Consider the following 25,590-nt stretch of genomic DNA (forward strand, 5'->3'; position numbering starts at 1 on the left):
AATGCTAAAGTCACCAAAGACATTCTATTATCTGAGAGTGCTCCAAAAAATCATGAGGCTGACCCTGGGACTGATGATGGGGAGCAGAGAAAGAAGAACCCAAGGGCATTGGGAGGGGTTAGAGAACAAAATTATTATTTTTTTAATGGAAAAAATGATTGTTTTCTCTTTATCACAGGGCCTAAAGAAAACACATTTTTACGTAAGGAACAACATGAATTTATTGTTTTTACCAACTGAATGCTGTAGTAAAGATAGATTTCAGCTAATTCGAGTGATACAGAATTAACACAGCCAAGTTAACGTGAAGCATGGCATGAATCTATGCTTATGGCAGTGGTAACTTTGAACCATGTCATTAAATAAAAGAACAGAAGGATGAAATCTTATATAAGGCCATTTAACTTAAATAATGATTCTGGAAGTTTACAATTAAAGATCATTAGTAATTAAAAAGGCTTCACTTAAATCACTTAGATTTAAATTTAAGAAAAATTATCATTTAATTGCATTCATGTATATCAGCATTCTTAGAAATAGAACACAGTTTAATTTCTCTGCTTTGTAAAACTAAAATATGTCTTGATCACTCAATAGTTAGAAAATAAAAGACTCCATTGGGCTTTGGTTTCCATATATATTTATTTTGTGTGGACAACAGTGACTTTTCACCATTTCCTTTCCAGTAATTCCATGATTCTGAAAATGATTTCATTCATTCATAGCAAAAAGTTCAGCAAACCTTTTAGTACTGTTAACATTTTCACATATGTTTGGGGATATGTTCTGAGTTGCTCAGTCATGTCCGACTCTTTGTGACTCCATGGATTATAGCCAGCCAGTCTTCTCTGTCCATGGAATTCTCCAGGCAAGAATACTGGAGTGGATTACCACGCTCTCCTTCAGGGGATCTTCCCAACCCAGGGATCAAATCCAGGTCTCCCGCATTGCAGGTAGATTCTTTACTGTCTGAACCACCATGGAAGCCCAAGAACAGTGGAATGGGTAGCCTATCCCTTCTCCAGGGGAAATTTCCAACCCAGGAATTGAACTGGGGTCTCCTGCATTGCAGACAGATTCTTTATCAGCTGAGCTACCCAGGAAGCCTATAATAAGGTTTAAGAGGTGAATAATCAAATCTCCAATACTGTACATTTTATCACTGCTGTTAAAATATCATTGTTTGATTGGTAAATTATAAGTAATTTCTCCCCAGTGTCTCTCTGCTTCATAACCACCAAATACAGGAAGTTTTTAGTGCTAGATGAACAGTTTATTTTAAAAGAATATAATGCAGGAACAGCCAGAAGGAAGATGCATAGGCCCAGGTATGAGGAAAGGACACAGAGCTTCTGTGCCCTCACCAGGCAGGCCACTCTCTCTGCATCTCCATGGGTTCACCAATCTGGAAGCTCCAAAATTATTGCGTTTTGACCCCTACTTGCTCTACATAATCATTCCACAGACATGAGAATGGCAAAGCCCAAATCCAGGATAGTGTTTACATGAGGGACAAATGGAGCCACTGTGTTTGAAGTTTTATTTCCTTAGCTGGGAGGTGAGTATACAGACATTTCTTTTACTGTTTCCCATACATTCCATACATTTCCATATTCCTGAGGTACTTCATCAATAGAGGACATGAACCTAGGCCAGTTGGAAGTGCCATTTATATTCACAGGTTTGTCTCAGGGTCTACTTTCCAGAAATGTACACACAGAGACCTTATATATAAAAAATGCAAGCAGTCACACCCAAGGAAAAAATAATGGTATAGGCTCTATCTTTCAAATATTGGTGGGAAATAATTTGGAACCTAGAATTCCACCTCAGCCAAACATTTGAGTATGAGAGTAAGTTAAATGCATTTTTCTTGTATACGGTGTCTATGTATGCATTTCCAGTAAGTAGACCCTGAGACAAACCTGTGAATATAAATAGTTTACTTGAGAGGGAACCTTAGAGTGTGTGGGGAAGTGAAACTTAGAAGGAAGGCAGCCAATTAAGAGGGATGATCTAGCAGGTGAGCACTAGGGGCAACTGGAGCTTATTCATAGAGTGAGTATGATGGGAGACTATGTAGAATGCACCTCAAATCCACCTCAAGTATGGGACAAGGAAGCTGGAGTATGCAGCCACGAAAACCCCAACCATTATTTAATAAAGCTACTTCCAGGGATAATAAATCTCTCACACTTCCAACTGGCTTTGGGTCACATCGAGCATGTGCCAAGAGTGAGGAGAAAAACCCTGAAGTGGAGAGTCCTGAGTGATTGCAGAAAGCAGCCTAGTGGGTGTTGAGGTGAGACCTGGCTTTGAAGAACCAGAATCAAAATACATAAGCCAAGGTCAGAATCTTTTTGACATTGTTTGCAATACTCTACCCACTGTGTAAAATTTTCAATAAACTGGAATTACACTTCCTCTCTTGAGCTGAGCATGTATTCAAGTTTCAGGAACCCCAGTCCCAGAGAACTGTCAGATGAGTTTTTAGCTGCCTATGAGTTTTCCAGGTAGCTCCATGGTAAAGAATCCTGTCAATACAGGAGACGCTGGAGACATGGGTTCGATCCCTGGGTTGGGAAGATCCCCTGGAGAAGGAAATGGCAACCCGCTCCAGTATTCTTGCCTGGAGAATCCCACGGACAGAGGAGCCTGGCAGGCTACACAGTCCATGGGGTTGCAAAAGAGTTGGAAACCACTTAAAGACTAAATGACAACAACAACAAAGGAATGTTTACATTATAGACCTTAAAATCTTCTCCCAGGGAAAAAGAGAGCAAGACCTCTGTGGTCCGTCCTGATTGAAAATGTCCTGGGTGAGTAGGCACGGGTCTCTCCCTGGGGTTTTATGACGATCTTAGGCCGCAGGTATCCACAACTCAGTTCTTGTCATCCAGTCTAGAGGGCCCCAAGGTAGGTATAATATGTCATGTCCTGCCTGAGTGGTTCCTCAGCATGCAGAGGTCAGAGAAGCTCCCCTGGTCTCCCATAGCACTTGGAACTTTATAGCCCCATTATTAAACTCTGTGTTAAAAAATGAGTGTGTGGGAGTTTAAAGAATGAGTGTGTGAGGTACTCCCACTTGGTTATGGTCACTGTACCACCGACCCATATACTGTCTCCATGGTGTTGTTATCAAAAGTGGGGTCCAAATGCTCACTGCTTTGAAGGCAATAAAGAGGCAAGGTTGGTGGAAAGGAGTTTATTTCAGAGGCTGGCAATAGAGAAGGGTGGGGCACTCCTGTCCGAAGGCTGACTCCCCACCACTGATAATCAGTGGGCAATAGTTTCAGGGATGTATAGGCAGACAGATGGGGCTACATGCAGAAACAGCACAATCAGCTCTAACAGTAATATTGAAATTTGTCGTGCAGTGGTCTGATTGGCTTCAACTTTATTGTCAGTTCCAGGGTTAGTTTATTCCCATATCTTTGAGACCAGTTCTCAGAATTGTGGCAGCTTAGGTCGTAGCAGCAGTTTTGTTATTGTGTACTTAACTTCTTCCACCTGGTTGGGGTTTCAGTATACCTACAAGACAGCTCAAAGGATATGGCTCAGAATGTTCTCTATAATCCTTGAGGAGGAAATAAAGGTCCTTGACTTTTGACTAAATTAATATTACTATGTCCTTTTAGACTGTTTTACTTTGCTCTTACATTTTCTCACTTCTCTGATTAAGTTTATTCTTTGACTAAAGTTTTTCTAAAGACAAAAGATAGGTGGGAGACATGGAGTTGGGGGAAAGGACTATAGGGTCCTGCTCCATTTCAGTGTGTATACCTCTCTCTAGAGATTCTCAGAAATGCTGTTTTGGGTGGTGAGCAGCTTTTAAGGAAATGAGTTCGATGAGCAGATGGTCAGTGACATTTGGGGTATTGTTATCAACTAGACTCCATTTCAGCCTAGGACAGCCACAGGTGGCAACAGATGGCCTTCCCAAGCATGTGATGGGAATCCAGGAATGAATCTTTGTCATCATTCAGATGTGGCTTGGATGACTGGATCCACTCCTGCTCAGCCAAGTGGGTGTTGTCTTCCCTCAGCTATTGGAGGTTCTCTGAGCTGTCACCATCCACAGACCAGGGAGAGCTTGGGGCTGGTTCACCCTCCCACTCTAACTCTCCCAGGGGGACTCGTGGCAAAAAGAAGTGCCCACTCTGGATGGAGAGAGCCCAGATTTGGGGAAAGAGACATAATGGGAAGGGGATGTTAAACATCCTCAATAGAAAGTTAAGATCTACAGGACAAAAATCAAGAGAAAACTTTGGGAGTCTTGGAGGACTTTTCACATCTGCTTTCCATTTGGGATCAGCAAGAATAAACAAACAAACCAATGCACACTCATAAACAAACAGGCTAGTTGAATGTTTGCTCTTGACTGTAAACTGAGGCAATACTAGGGTTCACTTTAAGTATTTTTTCACACTTAAGAATATTACTGTGGCTGCCTGATGTACAATGTCACAAAACTAGTGTTTCATATAATTTGAATTTTTTTTACTTGTGGATAATTCTGGAATAGCCTGGTCCACAGGAGATTTTACACTTGAAGATCACGAGATCACCAAGCATTGTTGCAACTCAAGCAAGTGGAGACAAATTTGCTATCACCTTGTTGGTATGAGGCAGCACACAAGCCCGAATCTCCTTTTCTCCTCACACAGGAAAAATTAGCATCTTTAAGATGTTGTGCCATCCTATTTCAGACCTGAGTTTGCATTTGTGTTTGCTTGAGTATTCTTTTATATCCCCCCTTTCACATTTCAAAATGTTCTTTAAGTGGCTTTTAAGACATTTCAAGTATATTCCTAGGCACTATTTCTTTTGAATAGTGCTTTTCTGAATAGCTTTTCTGAATTGAGTCATTAACAATAGGATCTATTTTAATTGATTATTTACTGAATTATATGAAAGTGTGTATGGAATATATATTAATTTTGTACTCAGCTATACAAATGAATTCAGATATAACCTGTAATGGTTAGTTTTCCCTCTTTCAATTGGTTAATGTCTTAGTTACATTTTCCCCTTATTCTCATGTATGGAAATGTATACCATCATATTGGGAAAGCATCAAACACCACTTTTATCTTTTGGTTTCTATACTGATAAACTTCTTTGGTCTTTTAGTATACCAGGTTAAGAGATTTTGTATCATTTGACCCTCTTCACATTGATTGGTCATGGTACATTACTCCTTGAATATGCTACTCTGAACTATGTTGACTAATGTTTGGCGTGGTGAAAAGCAATCACACCTACAACCAGCAGTGCGATACTTCTCCAGCTGAGAGATGCATGGGTAAGTAAGAAAATGCATTAAAAGAACTGCACTCAAGTGGTGTCCCGGTCCGAAGGTGTGCAAAGGATACGCTAGGGCAGAGGGGCTAGCATGCTAGCTAGCTAAGTTGCTTCAGTTGTGTCTGACTCTTTGCAACCCTATGGACTGTAGCATGTCAGGCTCTGAGGAGAATCCATAGGATTCTCCAGGCAAGAATATTGGAGTGAGTGGACAAGATGGGTTGAAAAGGAAAGACTGTTCAACTCCAAGAAGAGGAACTGTGTTCTTTTTCACGTGCTGTGGGCCCTACAGCACAAAGTCTAGGTTGCTGCTGTTGTTCAGTCACCCAGTCGTGTCCAACTCTTTGCGACACCATGGACTGTAGCCTGCCATGCTCTTCTGTCCATGGAATTCTCCAGGCAAGAATACTGGAGTGGGTTGCCATTTCCTTCTCCAGGGGATCTTCCCAACCCAGGGATCGAACCTGTGTCTCCAGCATTGCAGGCAGATTTTTTACCACCTGAGCTACCAAACGTGATCCACTGGATGAGGAAATGACAAACTACCTCAGTATACTTGCCAGGAGAATCCCATGAACTTTACAAAAAACAAAGTCTAGGGCTCCTCCCCTGATTCCGGTTCTTAGCCGGGGGCCCACCTTGGAAACCTTGGCCCCACCCGTTTGATTACGGCCCTGACTCTTCAAGGGCACGTTCAGTCGCTCAGTCATGTCCAACTCTTTGCAACCCCATGAACTGCACCAGGCCAGGCCTCCCTGTCCATCACCAACTCCCGGCGTCCACCCAAACACATGTCCATCGAGTTGGTGATACCATCCAATCATTTCATCCTCTGTCATCCCTTTCTCCTCCTGCCCTCAATCTTTCCCAGCATCAGGGTCTTCTCAAATGAGTTAGCTCTTCGCATCAGGTGGCCAAAGTATTGGAGTTTCAGCTTCAACAACAGTCCTTCCAATGAACACCCAGGACTGATCTCCTTTAGGATGGACTGACTGGATCTCCTTGCAGTCCAGGGGACTCTCAAGAGTCTTCTCCAACACCACAGTTCAAAAGCATCAATTCTTTGGCACTCAGCTTTCTTTATAGTCCAATTCTCACATCCATACATGACCACTGGAAAAACCATAGCCTTGACTAGACGAACCTTTGTTGACAAAGTAATGTCTCTGCTTTTTAATATGCTATCTAGATTGGTCATAACTTTCCTTCCAAGGAGTAAGCGTCTTTTAATTTCATGGCTGCAATTACCATCTGCAGTGATTCTGGAGCCCAGAAAAATAAAGTCTGCCACTGTTTCCACTGTCTCCCCATCTATTTGCCATGAAATGATGGGACCAGATGCCATGTTCTTAGTTTTCTGAATGTTGAGCATTAAGCCAACTTAATCACTCTCCTCTTTCACTTTCATCAAGAGACTCTTTAGTTCCTCTTCACTCTCTGCCATAAGGGTGGTGTCATCTGCATATCTGAGGTTATTGATATTTCTCCCAGCAATCTTGATTCCAGCTTGTGCTTCTTCCAGCCCAGCGTTTCTCATGATGTTCTCTGCATATAAGTTAAATATGCAGGGTGACAATATACAGCCTTGACATACTCCTTTACCTATTTGGAACCAGTCTGTTGTTCCATGTCCAGTTCTAACTGTTGCTTCCTGACCTGCATACAGGTTTCTCAAAAGGCAGGTCAGGTGGTCTGGTATTCCCATCTCTTTCAGAATTTCCCACAGTTTGTTCCACAGACAATTACGATGGTGTGATCACTCACACTCAGCTAGAGCCAGACATCCTGGAATGTGAAGTCAAGTGGGCCTTAGGAAGCATCACGACAAGCAAAGCTAGTGGAGGTGATGGAATTCCAGTTGAGCTATTTCAAATCCTGAAAGATGATGCTGTGAAAGTGCTGCACTGAATATGTCAGCGAATTTGGAAAACTCAGCAGTGGCCACAGGACTGGAAAAGGTCAGTTTTCATTCTAATCCCAAAGAAAGGCAGTGCCAAAGAATGCTCAAACTACTGCACAATTGCACTCATCTCACACGCTTGTAAAGTGATGCTCAAAATTCTCCAAACCAGGCTTCAGCAATACCTGAACTGTAAACTTCCAGATGTTCACGCTGGTTTTAGAAAAGGCACAGGAACCAGAGATCAAATAGCCAACATCTGCTGGATCATCAAAAAAGCAAGAGAGTTCCAGAAAAACATCTATTTCTGCCTTATTGACTATGTCAAAGCCTTTGACTGTGTGGATCACAATAAACTGTGGAAAGGGCGCGTTAGCCACGCCCATTTCCCCTTCGCGGGGCGGAGCCCTGATCATCTCCAAACCTAGGGCGGCTGCCCCTCACCACCATTGTTGCGCCTGCGTACTTCAGATCACCTGTCTCGTGGGCGGAGCCCACACTACTTAAGACTACTGCATTCTGCGTCAGGAAACCTCGGACCCGCCCCTCAGATTCAGACCCCGCCTCCTCAGGCGGGCGTTAGCCCAGACTCCTTCCGTTATTCCCGCCCCGCCCAACTCAGCCCGAGAGTCACGCCTGCGCACTAGCAACCACCAGGTCCTGTGGGCGGAGCCCAGCCCCGCCAGTTACCGCCCGTGGCCCCGCCCACCTGGGATCCGGCCCACCTCCGCACACACGCACTTCCCGCCACGCCTCTTCGCCGCCCATTGCTGAGTCCAGTGGAGCTCGGAGAAGAAAGCAAGACGCGATGGACGGCAGAGTGCAGCTGATCAAGGCCCTCCTGGCCCTGCCCATTCGGCCCCAGACACGTCGGTGGAGGAACCCGATCCCCTTCCCCGAGACGTTTGATGGCGACACCGACCGGCTCCCGGAGTTTATCGTGCAGACGGGCGCCTACATGCTAGTGGACGAGAACCTGTTCACCAACGATGCCCTGAAGGTGACATTCCTCATCACCCGCATGACCGGGCCAGCCCTGCAGTGGGTGATCCCCTACATCAGGAAGCAGAGCCCCCTCCTCAACGATTACCGGGGCTTCCTGGCCGAGATGAAGCGGGTGTTTGGATGGGTGGAAGACGAGGACTTCTAGGCCTGGAGCGCCTCGGGTCTGGGGGCGGGTGCTCGGGGGAGGGTCCGCCGCGCCAGTCGCCGCGTCCCAGATCGCCACAGGCGTCCTTCCACCGTGTCCCCCGTCACCTTCGGGTGGCCGCGATCTCCCCCGTGCTCGTGTCCCTTCCCGCGTAGTGCTTGCCTTTGTTCCAGGAATAGCTCTCCAGGTTCCAGCTGCTGCGGCCGCCCTCGGGCCAGCCAGGCCTCTCCCCTGCACACTTGGACTCGGTTCTGCGCTCCAACTGCAAGCCGGGCTCCTGTTACCCACGGGGCAGACCACCCACACCCGGCCACTGCCAACCACCCACCTGCCAGACTCCCAGGCCCGCCTCCGGGTGGCCAGAGACCTGCGCTGTGGCGGCCATCACCGTGCACCGCATTCCATCCACAGCCTGCAGCCTTTGGCGATCTGGACTCACCCGGGAGGTGACTGAGCTGGCCACAGCCTCTGGACAAACAAGGATTCCAACAGCTTGCCACCGTCCTGGAGGGGCCGGCCAGCCTTTCACCTGTGGAACCGAAGCCCTCCCTACTCCCAGAGACATCTTCTGTTCCTGCTGGGTGTGACTGCCAGGTCCCAGGGGTCCCTGGCAACCAAACCGAGTCGCTCATTTTCTCCTGTGGACCTGTTGGTTTCACCCAGAATCCAGTTCTCTTTTGAATGTGCAGCTGTCTCTCTGACGTGTGCCTTTTGTTGAGCACAGTTACCCCTGCACTCTTCCCAGCTCTTCTACACTACCTGGACAAACGTTTTTTCCTTATTTTCAATAAATGTCAGATGCTGTTCAAAAATAAATCGAGTCTCAATGAATATGGCACTGCGACCTCCCCAGTCCACTAAGTGGAGTCTATGACTTGCTCAGAAGGTATGTCCTCTGCCATTTTGTGGCTGATGTGGGGTCTTGTATTATTCAGCAAAAAAGATAGCCCTGTGGTGGTCCTGGTGATGGAGACCCCACTGGTGATTATACAGTCCTGGATGCTGACTCTTCCAAGCCCATCAGTTCCATGCCCCTTCCTTGGGAAATAGATCTGGATTCGATTTTGGCCAAGGAGATATCAGGAAGAAATCAGCTTTGGGGAAAGACTTTCTCTTTTCCAAAAAGTTGCTTTTGAAAGCAAAATAGCTAATTTTTACAAATTATGAATCCCACACATTTGTTGGTAAACATCCGTCAAAGTTTTATTTAATCTGTTACTGAGGAAGCTAGCAGAATGAGAGCTGGTTCAGAAAAAGCATTTACATTCATAGAGCTTTGATTGTTAAGCAGAGGAGAAGGGAGTGCAGAGCTGCTCTTGTTAAATGTAGGTGGAAACCTGGTTGAGATCATGCAGGAAAATAAAATTATATCTTTTCCAATGGGAAGAAAAGCAAAAAACGTTACTCTTTACTGTTTCTCTTCATGCTAACCTATTAAATCATGAGTGCTGAAAAAAGCCTCTGCTACTTCATCTATGGCCGGGCTTTAAATTTCCTAATAGTCAATGATTGCAGATGGGCTTATAGGGCAACACTTGTGTGATATTAAAAGGTAATAGAATCATCTCTCCCTAATTTTTGAGTTATTTTTCCAGAATACATGAAAGAGTTAAGGAAAAGACTGAGCTTTGTTCATGCATGCGTTGTCTTAATATGTGGTAGAAAGCAAAAATGGGCCATGATTTCAGGACAAAAAGACTAAAGTTCACAGGCCAATCCTTTGACTTCTCTTCCTTCTGTGTCTAAGTCATCTGACTTTCGACTTTGTCTTAAATTGCTGTTTAATCACCCTTCACCTTTTGTTGTTTTTCTGCAGTTCATCAATAGCCTTGTGTACAATTGTCTATTTTAAGTCTTTATATTATTACCACTTATTCTGGACGACTCAAACTCCGGAGATATTGCACCTTCCAGGAAATCTATTTCCATTAGTGTCCAATATCAGTTTACCACTAGCAAAATTTTTGACCATTGCACCATGACCACATCACAAGGGTTATCAGCACATCACTTACCACCAGTGATATAGTCCCCATTTCTAGCCAGCTCGCAGGTACTTGTGCTCCAAAATCCTATTTCATAATCTGCTTCTTAGGACCGCTTCTAGAACCAAATATTAGATAGGCCAAAAAGTTTGAGTTTCCCTAAGATATTACAGAAAAACCCAAATGAACTTTTTGGCCAACTAAGTATTATACTTGTAAGTTCCCCCAGAAACATCTCAAAAGCACTTGTAAGAGAATGAAGCTTTGCATAAAGGGAGAATTCGAAGAGCTATACAGTTCCAAGGGTTTCCCCAGTGACACAGTGGTAAAGAATCTGCCAGCAATGCAGGAGACACAAATTTGACCCCTGGCTCGAGAAGATCCCCTGGAGGAGGGCATGGCAATTCACTCTAGTATTCTTGCCTAGAAAATCTCATGCACAGAGGAGCCTGCTGGGCTACAGTCCATGGGGTCGCAAAGAGTGGGACACGACTGAGCATGCACAGTTGCAATAGAGGCCTCAGCTTATCCTACAGGGATATCTAAAGCTAAGATGGCCATTCAGAAAATTTATGAATGGAGAAGATGAGGCCGGGTATTTGTGCCTCCCACTGACCGGTCATTGGATGTGGTCTTACCTGGAGGAAGTAGTGTACCCCTGGGCAAGGCAGCTCCCTTCAACCCATAGCAATTCCTAAAGAGTGATTCAGCTATATTCCTAGCATCTGGGGGCATGAGTGCCTCAATCATAAAGTGGGATCTGATCAGTGCATTACATCATCCACTTCATTCATCAAGAAAGGAATGGGATCAGTATGATGGAACATAATTCAGCACTTAAAAGGAATAAGATACATTTATGCCAGCTGCTTTGGAGAGACTGCTGCAAGGTTTCTAGATAAAATGTGTAGAAAATTGCCTAATGTAACCCTCTTTTTTGTTAAATACACATTAACCCCCCAAAGGCTTGCATATGAATACACACATCCACACATGTTATGTAGACATGAAGAACTAGGTGGTTAGTATGAATCACAAGAAGTGGGAAAGGGTTGATGCCATAGATGGAGTAGGGACTTTTGTGGAGGACTCCTACACAAAAGGAAAGGAAAAAAGCTGCACTAAAATGGGAAATGGATCTGGAGCAGATTTTGGCCAAGGTGGAGTCAGGAAGGAATCATCTAGGAGACTTTGGGAGGGGTTAATATGTATCCCTGAAAACTGGGAAATCAATAGAAACTTGTGAGAGTGATATAATCTTAATTGGGGTCTTGACAAGAAATAGATGCTACACACAAATGTAGCAGTGAGGAAAAATTAAATGAAGAGACTGTGTAAAAGGGTTTCAGTGTGGTTAAAAGAAATTGTAATACATTGGATAATTTTTTTACAGATACTCACTCCTCACTACCCGCCCCCCTGCCCCCACCACCTTTGGGATGGAGTATACACACCTGTTCCTCTGAATTTAGTCTTGGCCATGCACTTGCTTTCATCAGTGAGATGAGCAGACATGAAGTGCCTAGAGGATTTCAATATACTTGTGTGGTTTTGCTAGTCTTCTTGCACTCATATGATTGTCTTGAGAAGAGCTTGCCCCAGGTAGCTGCTGATCCCAGTGTTTGAGCTGCATAGTAATTCACATGGAGCAGATCTGAACACAGTTTGCATCCTAGAGCCAAGCCCATCCAAACTTCATCTTGAAGCAGAATAGCCCCAAATAACCCATAACACATGAGCAAGGAGAACAAGTGACTGTCCTAAGTTTTGGGGAGGTATCTTATACAACATTATTGTAGCAATAGCTAACTATTACTGACACCAACAAGAGACTTTGAAATACCCTGAGGCTAGCAATAGTGGGGAACTGTTACCTCCCCCCAAAGCATGAAGGGGTAGTGTTAGTCACTCAGTCCTGTCCAACTCTTTGTGATCCCATGGACTGTAGCAAGCTCATCAGGATCCTCTGTCCATGGAATTCTTCAAGCAACAATACTGGAGTGGGTTGCCATTTCCTTCTCCAGGGGATCTTTCTGACCCAGGGATGGAACCCAGGTTTCCTGCATTGCAGACAGATTCTTTACTATCTGAACCACCAGGGAAGAAGGGGTAGTAACAGCAGGGAATGGTTACTGGAACACAGTAACCTGGACAGAATTTGTGGCCTTTGGTAGAACTCAGCCACAGCCATCCTTTAGTCTGGTAGAGATGGAGCCTTCCCAGTGGCTAAACTCAACAAGAATCCAGAAGGCAAGGGAGATATTTATGCAGTCCATAATGGTCAGCTTCCTGGGCACAGAGTAGGGTGAAGGAGAGCAGTAATAAAGGAACAAATGGAAGATAATGAGAAGATATACGAACAATCCATTCCAAGTGAGGAACATGCAAAGAGATGTACAATCATATTAGCAATCAGAGAGATTTTAAATAGAACAACATGGGGTCCCATTTCAAAACTATTATGTTGGTAATAGTAAAAATAATGACAATATCAAGTGTTGAAGTGACATGGGGAAAGGAGAATTCTCATATACTTCTTTTTTTAAATTTTATTTGGCTGTGCTGGGTTGCTGAGTGTGGGCTTCTCATTGCAGTGGCTTCTCTTGTTGCAGAACATGGGCCCTAGAGTGTGCTGGCTTGGTAATTGTGGCACATGAGCTTAGTTGGCCTGCAGTATGTGGGATCTTCCCAGGCCAGGGGTAGAACCCATGTCCCCTGCATTGGCAGGCAGATTCTTAACCATTGGACCACCAGGAAAGTCCTCATATACTGCTTTTGACAGTACAACAAAATTGGAGATGAATGTGGCAATGCCTTATAAAATTTAACATACATACCCTACAAACAAGCAATTCCAATAAAGATGTTGCCCGTAGCATTTAAAAAAAAAAAGTGTGTTATGACTAGGAACTCTCTTAAGCTGTATAGCACCATTGTCTACATAATAAAAGGTGCCCCCTTGTGGTGAAAGCAATCTTATGTGTGCACAGTGCGGCAATCAGATGGTATTTTTCTGCTTAAAAAAAGCAACTCATAATAAGTTCCATTGTTTGACTTGGTGAAATGGCTTGGGGCTGGAGTGCAGCCTCAGTTACTAGCTTGGTAAGGGGCACTTCAGAAGTGAACAACCTTCTGGACCATAAGCAGCATCCCTGTTTGTAGTCCCTGAAAATTGGGAACATTAAGTATCATTATGGAAAATGCATACATACATGTATATATAGATATTTCTTTTTGTCCTCTTTATATATAGTCACTTTAAATTTCAGAAAAGTTTCAAGAATAGTTCAAGAAACTCCTATGTTCTTTATTGCATTAGCTTTTTCTCTTTCCCTATCTACCTGTAAATATATATATATAATATGTATTTTCCAAATCATATGCATCATAATACATATAATACACCATATAATCTTATGCATCATTTATATATAAGCATATATGTACATATACACATATATCACTATGTATACGAATTTTGTAATTATTTGACAGTAAGTTCATTAAAGACAATAAAGTATATCTAGAAGAAACAACAACTAAGATAATATTTAAAGGTTAAATACCAAATGCATTCTTCTGAGGTCACAAACTGGACAGAATTATGTAGTAGCACCATTTTTGTTCACAATGTCTTGGAGGTCTTAGCACAATTAGTCAATAAAAGGAAATAAAGGGTATTAAGATAAGTGAAATAAAACCCGCTATTTGAGGGCCTGACAGTATATAGAAAATTCCAATAAATCTAAACAATTAGAATATTTCTATTAATTCTAACTATTAATTCTATTTCTAAATTCTATTTCTAAATATTAATTCTAAAATATTGTTAATTAATAATATATCTAAATAATTAGAAATAATATATTAAATGATTTTGCTGAATACATGAATAATGTATAAAAATTTAAAGCAGAGAATGACAAGTAATGGTGACAATGTGAAGAAATTAGAGTCCTCATATATTGCTAGTAAAATGGTGCAGTTACTGTGAGAAACAGTCTGGCAGTTCCTCAAAAAGTTAAGCATAGAGTAAATACCATATGACACAACCAGTAATTTCACTCCTAGGTATGTACTTAAGAGAACTGAAAATATACATCCTCACAAAAGCTGGTACATGAATGCTTATAGCAGCACTACTCATAATTACCCCGAAGTGCAGACAACTCAAAAGTCCAGGAAGTGATGAATGGATAACCACATAAGGTATATCCATGTATTGGAATATTATTCAACCATAAAGAGGAATGAAGGACTGAAACATTTGATGAACCTAGAAAACATAGCACTTAAGTGAGAGAAACCAGCACAAAAGGCCACATATTATGTGACTCTATTTATTTAAAATATCCAGAACAGGCAAATATATAGATGCAGGGAGTTGATTAGTGGTTGTTGCAGCTTGTGGGAGGGGATAATGGGGAGGCACAGGGTTTCTTTTTGGGGTAATGGAAATGTTTTAAAATTCAGTTCAGTTCAGTTGCTCAGTCATGTCCGACTCTTTGTGACCCCATGGACTGTACCACACCAGGCTTCCCTGTCCATCACCAACTCCCAGAGCTTGTTCAAACTCATGTCTATCAAGTTGGTGATGCCATTTAACCATCTCATCCTCTGTCATCCCCTTCTCCTCCTGCCTTCAATCTTTCCCAGCATCAGGGTCTTTTCCAGTGAGTTGGTTCTTCACATCAGGTGGACAAAGATTGGAGCTTCAGCTTCAGCATCAGTCCTTCCAAAGAATATTCAGGATTGATTTCCTTTAGGATGGACTGGTTTAATCTGCTTACAGGCCAAGGAACTCTCAGGAGTCTTCTCCAACAACACAGTTCAAAAGCATCAATTCTTCAGTGCTCAGCTTTCTTTATGGTTCAACTCACACATCTATACATAACTACTGGAAAAACCATAGCTTTGACTAGATGGACCTTTGTCAGCAAAGTAATGTCTCTGCTTTTTAATATGCTGTCTAGGTTGGTCATAGCTTTTCTTTCAAGGAGCAAGCATCTTTTAATTTAATGGCTGCAGTCACGATCTGCAGTGATTTTGGAGCCTCAAAAAATAAAGTCTGTCACAGTTTCCACTGTCTCCCCATCTATTTCCCATGAAGTGATGGGGCCAGATGCCATGATCTTAGTTTCTTGAATGGTGAATTTTCAGCAGATTTTTCACTCCCCTCTTTCACTTTCATCAAGAGTCTCTTTAGTTCCTCTTTGTTTTCTGCCATAAAGGGTGGTGTCATTTGCATATCTGAGGTTATTGATATTTCTCCTGGCAATCTTGATTCCAGCTTGTGCTTCATCCAGCCCAGCATTTCTTATGATGTAATCTGCATACAAGTTAAATAAGCAGGGTGACAATATACAGCCTTGACATACTCCTTTCCCAATTTTGAACCAGTCCATTGTCCTATGTCCAGTCTTAACTGTTGCTTCTTGACCTGCATACAGACTTCTCAGGAGGCAAGTAAGGTGGTCTGGTATTCCTACCTCTTTAAGAATTTTCCATAGTTTGTTGTGATCCACACAGTCAAAGTCTTTGGTGTAATCAATAAAGCAGAAGTAGATGTTTTTCTGGAACTCTCTTGCTTTTTCTATGATCCAGTGGATGTTGGCAATTTGATCTCTGGTTCTTCTTCTGTTTCTAAATCAGCTTGAACTTCTGGAAGTTCTCAGTTCACATACTGTTGAAGCCTGGCTTGGAGAATTTTGAGCATTACTTTGCTAGTGTGTAAGAAGAGTGCAATTGTTGAGGTAGTTTGAAAATTCTTTGGCATTGCCTTTCTTTGGGATTGTAATGAAAACTGACATTTTCCAGTCCTGTGGCCACTGCTAGTTTTCCAAATTTGCTGGCATATTGAGTACAGCACAGGTAGTGGTAATGGTTGTACAGAGGAGGGCATGGCAACCCACTCCAGTGTTCTTGCCTGGAGAATCCCCATGCACAAGGAGCCTGGGGGGGGCTACAGTCCATGGGGTCACAAAGAATCAGACACAACTGAAGTGACTTAGCATACATGTACACAATGGTTGTACAACTCTGTGAATATATTAAAAACTACTGACTTGTATAGTACTTTTAAAGAGTGATATTGTAGTGTGTGGACTATATCTCAACAAAGCTATTGTAAAAAGCTAATTGTATTCTTATTTCCTAAAAATAAACTAGTGGGAATAGTATTTAACAAAAATAATACCATTTATTATAGTTTATAAATTACCAAATACCCAGGAATAAAATATTTGCAATATTTCAGCACTGGAAAATCCAAAATATTACTGAACTAAATTGAGTAGTAAAATAAATGGAAGGCTATAATATGTTAATGAATTGAAAGACTCAAAATTGTTACATTATATATTCTTCCCAAATTTATTTTTAGATTCAGTGTGATTCCAGTCAAAACTAAGCAGGCTTTAGAAGAAAATACAGAAGGATATCTTCATGATATCCAGTTATTCTTAAACAGGATACAAAAGTTAACCATAAAAAATTGATGTGACTCTAAAATGTATATGAAAAGGCAAAGAATCTAGAATAGCCAAGTCACTATTGAAGAAGTACAAAGCTGGATGACTTACACTACAGGACATCAAAGCTTATTGTAAAAAAAAAAAAGCACATGGCATTTGTGCACAGATAGACAAATAGACAAATGGAATACAATAAAAAATCCAGAAAAAAATTCACACTTATATAGTCACCTGATTTATGACAAACCCACTGTCTCAGTTCAGTATGGGAAAGAATGGTCTTTTCAATAAATATTATTGGGTCAATTAGATATCCATATTGAAAAAATTAACATTATCCCTTACCTCCCACCAAACATAAAAATTAATTCAGTATAGATTATAGACTTAAATTTGAAAGCTAAAACCACCTTTCTGAATGTTGGAAATATTCTATACATTGATCTAGGTGGTAGTTACATTTATATATATATATATGTAAAAATTCATCTAGACCTATGGTTAAGATTTTTGCTCTCTACTGGATGTAGTCTTTATCTCATGTTTTTAAATATAAGAAAAGAAAAATAAAGGATTGCATATTTGGATAAATAGTAGAGAAGTTGCAGAACATCAAATACAAAGAAAAGCTCTTAAAACAACCAAAGAAGAACACAAAATTAAGCTGACAGCTAATTTATTAACAGTAGAAATAGAGGCTAAAAGACTATGGAATAATACTGTTTTTAACACTATGATTCAAATTTATCACATTTTAATATTTCTAATATAAGGGTGTTTCCTACAACTAATTTTAGTCTTATAAATTGTTGTTGACCAAGTGGCCCTTGTGACATAGTATCATTGCCTGCTCCTGTGCAAAAAGAAAAAGTACTTGCAGCAAATCTTTCAGAACTAATGCCCACAGATAAAGGAAATGAGAGTGGAATAGTCATAACTATTGCATCACTAATGTTTGGGGCACATAGTACAATATTGTGAGGATAAACAACATATGGGTGATTCTGTAAATGAAAGGGAAAACAAATTATTTTAACAACTATTTTAACAAATAATTCTAAACAATTATTTTAACAAAAATAATTTTTAAAAGAATGGGGAAAAATACATTTTCAGAAATGAAAGGCATAGAATTTTCCCCTAATATATCATTGTTAAAAGAGTATATCTAAAGGGTACTTTACAAGAGGAAAATTATACCAGCAAAAACGTCTGGGATGAGAGAAGAGATGATATGTGGCTAAATCTAAACAAGCTATAGCACAAATATTCAATTTTGAGATTAAAAAATGAATGAAGCTTAAGTAATGACAAGAAGAGTACTTACCCTGATCACAAGAAGAGGTGATTATTTGTAATTAAAAGGTTCCAAGCTCTTTGCATTCTTTCATTAATTTCTTCTATTAGTTAAGAAGTTAAATTCTCTATTTCTATTCTTTTAGTGGTTGCTCTGAAAAGTTAACATCCACGTTTAACAATATAGAAAATTAACTGATACAAAGAAATTAGAACAATATAATTGACAAAACTTAGACTTTGACAATGCCAAGTATTAGTGAGGAAATGGGAACACATATATTGAGGAGCATAAATTAAGAATTATTTTGGAAAACAACTTGGCAGTGCCTTTGGATTAGTTTCCCTATAAGCTGACTCTGGCCAAGGACTCATGTAAAAGTAATGTATATCAAGAAGTGGTCCAAAAAATATATGGACAGGAAAGTGGGGAAGTGGACTGTGAAGGGGGTGCAGGGAAGAGAGTCAAGCAATATTTTCTACCAACCAAAGTCTCCCAGAGAATCCCTTTGGCATATCCATCAATCATTAGTTTAAATTACAAGGTACTAAGTCTTCATGCTTACAGATGAAGGGGTTTCTGATAGCCTGTGGGCAGTCCTATGAGAAAGAGCCACAGACTCTGGCTATTGGGAACAAAAGCACAGAGGAGCTGAGGTGCATGAAAATGGTAGAGAGTTCTAAAACAGCATTACCGGCATCTGCTTCGATAGGCGTTCGTTTCAGGATTCAATAACATGACACCTAGAGACTGCCCCTCCAGTCCCTCTTACAGTTGTTTGCAGATATCTGTTTATCTGTACTGTTCTGAAGAAGACGGCAGAAACATGGACCTTGTCTTAAGATGATGATGAAACAGAATCATGTGAATGATGCACATCTAATATTTTTGGTACATATTAGGAGCTCAAGACACATAAATCTTCATCACTTTTAATATTAGATACTAACATGTTTTATTTTAGGCAGAGTGAACAACGCTGCCCTGATGTTATGGCTACCTTACACAGCAAGTTCTTTGCTCCTCATCTTTATAGCCTTGATCATGTAAATTGTGTGGATATCAATTCATCAAATAATGGGTTCAAATGACCCCTGGTGGCCTGAGGTTCTGGGATTGCCCAGGAGTGTCCTAATCAAAGCGCTCTAGTGATCTGATAAAACTGAACATCCATGGAGAAGGAAATGGCAACCCACTCCAGTAATCTTGCCTGGAAAACCCCATGGACAGAGGAGCCTGGCAGGCTACAGTCCGTGGGATCACAAGAGTCCGACAGGACTTAGCGACTAAACCATCCACCACTACAAAGTGAATGTATGCCTAAAGATAATGTGTGAAAAGGATATTTGCCATATACTAGCTAGTTTTTTGGTGGGAGGGTGGGAGTCAAGGAAGACTTGGGGTTATTTTTTCATCAACTTCCATTTTATACTTACTTATAATGGCCATTATTTTTACTAATACTGTAAAACTATGAAAATGAATAAAATACTAAAAGTTTCATATAGCCAAAAATTCATAATATGATGACTTTATTTTATATGATAATATGAATTAAGACATGTATCTGTCACAGATGTAAAAAAAAAAAACCAAACAAAAAAACCCTGAACATTCAGGCAGAATATCCATTCAACTCATTTGGGAGGTAACTGGATGGTTGAAGAGAGAAAGACTTTGAATGCATCCAGAGTAAGAGTGCCATTCAAGTAATGAAAGTACAGAAAAGAGCTGAGAATGATGGTTATAGTCAAGATGTTATGCATCTTTGACTTTCAAGATAGGCTGTCTCTGTGTGATTCTATGAAGGTAGAATAAAGTAGAGTACTGGAGCCATTGGGAGGATTATAGGCAATCCTCCATGTTGAAAGTCAATTTGAATGTTCATATCCTTTAACCATATATTCTCTAAACAACTGGTCCAGAACCACTTTAGACTAAATCTTCTGCTTAAGATTTCTTGGTGGGTGTGATTGTGGGCTCCACATTTGTGGGTAGTTACATATTAAGTTTTATTTGATGTTCAGTCCTTTTGCTTTCTCTCAGTATCTCATGGAAGGTATTCTTTCTGTTTTATTAAATATTCTACTTGGTAAATTTGCTAGAGTTAGCAAATTAATTGAGTATACATGTGTTTCTTATTTTGGGAGGATGGGAACCCTTCATTGCTATAGACCTCCATGGACTTTGAAAAGGTCTCAATTCAACTTCACCATAGTCTTTATCTCTAGAATGTCATTTAACATCCAATACCTGAAAGTTGATTGATAAGTTTTCAAAATACCAGTTAAATATTGTTCCTTATAGAGACCTAAAAATGATTATTATTTTTTAAATTTTAAAAAAAATGATTTTTAAAATTCTAGCTGTATTATTTTCATACTTTCAGATGTCAACAATCTCTACCAACCTCATTGTTTCGGGATGAGAGTGGGATGTGAAAGTGGAAGCAAAAGTGTTCCAAATGTCTTGATTACGGTAAAGTAGAAGAGAGCAGAGGCACAAAGCAAATACGTTCTAAAAACCTCATTTTTTTGTTGACAGAAGTGAAGCAGGACAAAAGAGAACATGTTATTGTGGCAAAGAGTACTTATCTCTAACACCATACAAAAAAATAAACTCAAATCAGATTAAGATCTAAATGTAAGACCAGAAACTATAAAATTCTAAGAGAAAAACATAAGCAGAACATTCTCTGACATAAATTACAGCAAGATCCTCTATGACCCACATTCCAGAGTAATGGAAGTAAAAACAAAAATAGACAAATGGGACCTAATTAAACTTAAAAGCTTTTTCACAACAAAGGAAACTATAAGTAAGGTGAAAAGGCAGCCTTCAGAATGGGAGAAAATAATAGCAAATGAAACAACTGACAAAGAATTAATCTCCAAAATATACAAGCAGCTCATGTAGCTCATACCAGTAAAATGAATGACCAATTAAAAAGTGGGCCAAAGAACTAAACAGACATTTCTCCAAAGAAAACATAGAGATGGCTAATAAACACATGAAAAGATGCTCAACATCTTTCATTATTAGAGAAATGCAAATCAAAATCATAATGAAGTATCATCTCACACTGGTCAGAATGGCTGCCATTAAAAAATCTACAAACAATAAATGCTGGAGAGGGTGTAGAGAAAAGGGAACCCTCTTACACTGTTGGTGGGAATGCAAACTAGTACAGCCACTATGGACAATAGCGTGGAGATTCCCTAAAAACCTGGAAATAGAACTGCCATACGACCCAGCAATCCCACTGCTGGGCATACACACTGAAGAAACCAGAATTGAAAGAGACACATGTACTCCAATGTTCACTGCAGCACTGTTTATAATAGCTAGGACATGGAAGCAACCTAGATGTCCATCAGCAGACAAATGGATAGGCATTTGTGGTACATATACACAATGAAATATTACTCAGCTATAAAAAAGAACACATTTGAGTCAATTCTAATGAGGTGGATGAAACTGGAGCCTATCATACAGAGTGAAGTAAGTCAGAAAGATAAACACCAATACAGTACATTAATGCATATATATGGAATTTAGAAAGACAGTAATGTCAACCCTATGTGCAAGACAGCAAAAGAGACACAGATATAAAGAACAGACTTTTGGACTCTGTGGGAGAAGGCGAGGGTGGGATGATTTGAGAGAATAGCATTGAAACATGTATAATACCATATGTCAAATAGATGACCAGGACAAGACTGATACATGAAGCAGACACTCAAAACTGGTGTTCTGGGACAACCTAGAGGGATGGGGTGGGGAGGGAGGTGGGAGGGGGGTTCAGGATGGGGGGACACATGTGCACCCATGACTGACTCATGTTGATGTATGGTAAAAACCACTACAATATTGTAAAGTAATTAGCTTCCAATTAAAATAAATTACTTAATTAGGAAAAACTTAAAAAAAGGGTACTTATCATTGGGATATTATATCTTGATTGAAAATTTAAAATTTAATAATGATAGGGGCAAAGAGACATTCCCTCACACTACTAGTGAGAATGTAACTTGAAAATCTTGCTGAGGTGAGATTTTGATGGGTCAAAATAATGTTATATGGACTTTGATCTATACATTCATTTTAGGACTCTAGCCTAATGACCTTATAAAGAATGTGCTTGCTTGTAGTGAGTATAAGTATGCAATCCTCCACTCAGCTTGCACAACAAGTATGGCTGCTGTCTTTAGCTCAAGGCCCAAATTCAGGCTTACTATATCCATAGATCCAACAAGGTTCTGAAATTCTAAATGTCCCTCCTTTGATCATGTGACAGTATGCTTTCAGCTGCCATGAGACAGAGAAACAGCAGCAGCAGAGAGAGGGAAATAGGTTCTGGGATCAGCAGGGCACTGGACAAAGGCCTTTGCCATCAGAAGGCTAAAGAGGGCAGGCCATTGGATTTGGGGTGGCGGCCTTGGGGTTGGGGAGTAGAAAGTGAAAGAGAAAGTTGCTCAGTCATGTGCGACTCTTTGCAACCCCACGGACTACAAGGTCCATGGAATTCCCCAGGCCAGGATACTGGAGTGGGTGGCTGTTCCCTTCTCCAGAGGATCTTCCCAACCCAGGGATTGAACCCAGGTCTCCCACATTGCAGGCGGATTCTTTACCGGCTGAGCCAGCAGGGAAGCCCAAGAATACTGGAGTGGGTAGCCTATCCCTTCTCCAGCGGATTTTCCCGACCCAGGAATCGAATTGGGGCCTCCTTCATTGCAGGTGTATTCTTTACCAGCTGAGCTACCAAGGAGGGCAGAATGGATTTGGTGACTGTCTGTGGATGATCAATAAGAGGGAGGGCACGTAGAGCACTTGGGTTGAGTGAGGGATGGTAGTGTGACCTGCAAGGGGACTAAAAGGAGCAGAATACAGGGAAGATTAGGAGTTCTGGTCTGGGCTTGTGACTGCTGAATCCAGCCAGGTAGACTCCTCTGGCCCATAACCTCCCTTGTCATGTCAGGGATTTCCTCCATATACAAACATGAACACAAAGTCCAGATACTTTCCGTCTGGGGTCTGTGATTAGCTGTTGTGGTGGAAAGGTAGAGAGAGGTCTTAATGGATCACACTATGTATTAACTGGTATACTGCTTTTATTTCTTCCTGTTCAGGCATGCCACTTCACCATACTACTAGTCTGACTTCATGATGGGCTTTCATTTTACTTTATTTTCATTTCATTTCATTGAACGTGTGTGTTTTGACTGATCTTTGTCCTTTCCATACCCAGTGTCATTAGATGTACTGCTTTTCATTGTAGACTCATTATGGTTCAGAACTGCTTGACATAAACTGAAGTAGTTACACTACCACCATGATAGAAGCCAAAGTGTGTCAACACCTGTATAAGCAAGCAGGGCATCAGATGCCTGCAAAGGTTACTGGAGGAAACTTTGTAGCACCCAGGATTCCTGGTACACACTCTCTCACCCTACTCTTTTGGCTCCCTCCAAGTCTCTGGTAGACAAATCAGGGACACTCACAAAGGGCCCATATGGAATCCCTTTCCTTACTTCATCTCTTCCCTAGGGCTGCCTTTGTGTACAGGGGTTAACTTAGGCCACTGAGGAAGAATGAGTTATTTCACCAGTACAGTCTATAAAGATTTCCCTGAGACCCAAGAGTCCCCTGCGACACTGAAGCACCCAAAGGCCACTTTACTCTCTTATTAAATTTTTGTGGATTTCAGCGTGACAAAATCTCTGTGTATTATCTCAAATATAGGTTTCAAGTCATTATTGGCCTCAAGCACAAACAAAAATGATTAATTATGTTTTTCTATAATCCCTCATGTGTTCATCTTCTCTTTTGACAAACTTTATATTTCTTTCTCCTTCCGAGGTAATGATTCTTGATTGTATATTGAGGACATTAATAGAATGAGGTGAGGGAAACAACCTAAGAATGACAATTGCAAAGGGGGCATTTATAAAGTTATGAGAAAAAAACCTCCCTTCTGCCTTAAAAATGCCATTCCTTTGTATCAGTACAGAAACTTGCTAAGACATTCAAGATAAATTCTTGCAAAATATTGCCTTTCCCCAAAACATTTGTTATCACAAAAAAGGACCTGGGATGATACAAGTGGTATAGACAAAGGAATAATGCCTAACAGAGCCATTCTGGCAGGAAGAATAAAACTGCAGGGGCATTTTTGTTGAAGGAGTCAAGGGGTTACCAACACTGTTCAAAGGATACTGAGTTGTCCCAAGCCATTCTACCTTCCTTGAGAGCCAGATGGACACAGACTGTAGGGAATATGCTGGATCTACACCATAAACTGCTTGCAAACACTTCTCAAACCACTTTAGCAGAAACTATGTTTAAAACCAAACAGTGAATATGCTTAACACAATCATCTTTCACAACCATCCAGAATGGCTGACCTCCAGCAACTTAAACTGGAATCCCAAAATTAGTCAGTTGTCAATTATTTTAAGAACTTGTGCATCATAAAACTCCAATTCAGTAAGTGATGCAAATTTTGCCTCTCACTTTAAAACTTTGGCCTATTATATGCCAAAGGCAAGTTAATATTATTTCCACTATTTCTGGTGATACTGAAAAAATAAATTCTAATACAAAATGAGGATAATGTATTAGTACCTCCAGCTCCACGTAAGTCATATGAACCAGTGCTCAAGTTTACCTGTTCAAATTAAGAGAGAGTCAATAAAGTGAAAAACCATTGTAATGATTGATTCTTCTCTGCCCTGTATGGGAAAAATCACCCAAACTAGAAATAAGGCAGAGTTGATTCAGTATCCTTTTGTAACTCTTATCTTTTCATCAGACTCTACTGAGAAACTTTAACCTCCCCTAGACATAGATGACGGAGAATGCAATGGCACCCCATTCCAGTACTCTTGCCTGGAAAATCCCATGGATGGAGGAGCCTGGTAGGCTGCAGTCCATGGGGTCGCTAAGAGTCAGACACGACTGAGCGACTTCACTTTCACTTTTCACTTTCATGCATTGGAGAAGGAAAGGGCAACCCACTCCAATGTTCTTGCCTGGAGAATCCCAGGGACAGGGGAGCCTGGTGGGCTGCCGTCTACGGGGTCACACGGAGTCAGACACGACTGAAGTGACTTAGCAGCAGCAGCAGCAGACATAGATGAAGTAGCAGCACTGGTAATCTAACAGGTTAGCATAAAGAGAAGTAGTAAGGAGTACCATTTTTGCTTTTCTGTCCATTGCAGAAAGTTATAATTTTATTTTCCTGCAGGCTCTCAACCAGGTTTCTACCTAGATTAACAAGAGCAGTTTTGAACTTTCTCCTCTTCCATTTAACAATCAAGGCTCCATAAATGTAAATGCTTCTTCTGAACCACCTGTCATTCTGCTAGTTTCCTGAGTAATAGATTAAATTAAAAAACTTTGACAGGGTTTCACCAACAAATGTATGGGATTCTTCATTTGTAAAAATTAGCTATTATGCTTTCAAAAGCAGCTTTTTGGAA

Source organism: Muntiacus reevesi, chromosome X (genome assembly GCF_963930625.1).
Source record: "Muntiacus reevesi chromosome X, mMunRee1.1, whole genome shotgun sequence".
Taxonomy (NCBI): Eukaryota; Metazoa; Chordata; class Mammalia; order Artiodactyla; family Cervidae; genus Muntiacus; species Muntiacus reevesi.